We start from the raw sequence: 2,260 nt of genomic DNA on the forward strand, positions 1-2,260 counted from the left end.
TCGTCTCATAAAATCCAATATGTTGCTCTTTAAATGCTCAATTATTATTTCTTCAATAGTTAAAACTTAACAAAAAAAATTAAAATAACTTTAAAACTTGTCATGGATGCAAGTACTTATTTTTAATCGAAATCAAATACTGCTGATGAAACCGATACTATGTCTGCCAAAACAATTAATCATACTTTGAAGATTGTAAAAGTATTATTTCTGGAATGTGAATTTCTTCTCGTACCTCATAAAGCACGTTAAATCATTTCATATCATAACGGAGAGTTTGAACATAAATAAATAAATTTGTCAAGCAACGAGGCCAAGTGACTTACAACTAGCAACCAATATGGTATGCGTGAAGTTAGATTGCAAGAATGGATTCCGAAGGGCTAGTCTAAGCTGCCTTCCTTCATGATAGTATTTTCTAATAGAGTTTTTCAATTTCTCGAAAGAGACAGTGCCCCAAAACTCAAACTTAAAATAAATTTTGACCTTAAGGCGTGAAAGTCAGCTCTCATACGGTGGACTAATTAAATGCATGTTAGGACTTTGCAAATACATTTTAAAAAAGAACAAGGAGTTAACACTTCATTTTCAATAACAAAAGAGATCATGTTAAATTTTTCACTCAATTAGTCCTAAAGCCGACTGCTTATTTTGTCAGATTGTTTGAAGTTTCAAAGAGGAATTATAAACAATGTTGTAAAAACAAAAAAAAAACTAAAACTTAAACACTCTCTAAAATTTGTTGAAAAAGCATAGGTATTATTAATTTCAGTAAAGAAAGGATACACTTTGAATTTTATACCTTTTAACCAATAATTATGGACCAAGAGTTGCAAATAGGTACCAACAAAAATGCATAAAAAGGTGTAAACATTGCAAATGCATCTGCCCTTTAAACAATCGTGCATTTTAACATTATCTTTCTAGCAATTGGGCCATAATTGTTTGAAAAGTACAAATAATGTCAAAGTTTAACGGTTTTTACTAAAACCAAATTTGCACATACATTTTCATCATTCATCAATAGTTCCTCGTTTAAAAATCTGCTTATTTACCTCACAAAATAACCAATCGCTTTTTGGGAAAATTGGTGCTTCTAGGCAAGTGACCTGCAATGTACTTATAAATACCACATGTGTGTGCTTTCAGTATTTTTTAGATTTTTTTTTTGACGATTTAGAATACATTAGAATATAATATAGCTTTGGATATCGATTCGCCTTTCTAGACTGTTTCTTCAAAAATGTTTGCATTTTGGGAAAGATTTCTCTTTCGCTGCGATGGTTGCTAGAAAATTTCATTCCCTTAAGGAAACAGAAACATGCCCGCAAAATGGAACCTAGTCATTGTCTTACCGATCGAGAAAGGAGACCCTCTGATCTGCGACAGCTACAAAGGAATCAGTCTATAAAACTGTCGCCTATAAAACCCATTCTGCCGTATTTTGTGAACGTCAGAAGCCCTTCGTCAACAATCTGATAGGTCCTAATCAGTGTTGCTTTATACCAGGAAAATCTACCATCGCCTAATTATTCTATTATGGCAGATTTTGAAAAAAAAAAAAAACAGGAACATCAAAGTTACCCTTGGATAATTATTCATCGTTTTCAAGGGACGAGCTGTATAGAGTAATTTCTTGTTTTGGTAAAGCCCTAGCTCGAGCAAATAAATTGTCAATGCGCGAATTCTTCATCATAGTGGTCTTGCTGTATGACGCAGAGGCATGTACATTAAAGAAGGCACAACTGTAAACGGACACTATCCTAGTCAAACCAGTAAAGGAACTACCAATGCTCTGAAAAAAAAACGAAAGTTTTCCACACCAAACGGTGCACTAGAGGAAGACGAAGTTAGTTTCTTTTTTCCTTTACCTTAGTGCGTGCATATAGAGCTTTTTCAACGTTGGTATTTGGGAAATCCTATTGCGTATAGCTTCAACAAAAAAACACAGTAGTCATGTTTGAGGAACATAAAACCTACTAAAAAATAAAAATACACATGAAGGTAATTAAAAGAAAAAAAATTATAATACATTTTATAAATAAAATCCTTAATATTAAATTAATAGTTTTTGGTATTTGTTTGATTGTATGGCAAAGTAAATATTAGAAACTATAGTTTTCAAAATACCTGACTTAATACTAAAATTGTAGTGCGAGCTCACTACTTAAATATATTTCTACTAATTTTGAAATCTTATTAACTTTAACATATTTCATTGTAAACACTTTTATGTTCATGTTTTCTGCACATTGTTATT

The sequence above is a fragment of the Episyrphus balteatus genome, chromosome 3 (genome assembly GCF_945859705.1).
Source record: "Episyrphus balteatus chromosome 3, idEpiBalt1.1, whole genome shotgun sequence".
Taxonomy (NCBI): domain Eukaryota; kingdom Metazoa; phylum Arthropoda; class Insecta; order Diptera; family Syrphidae; genus Episyrphus; species Episyrphus balteatus.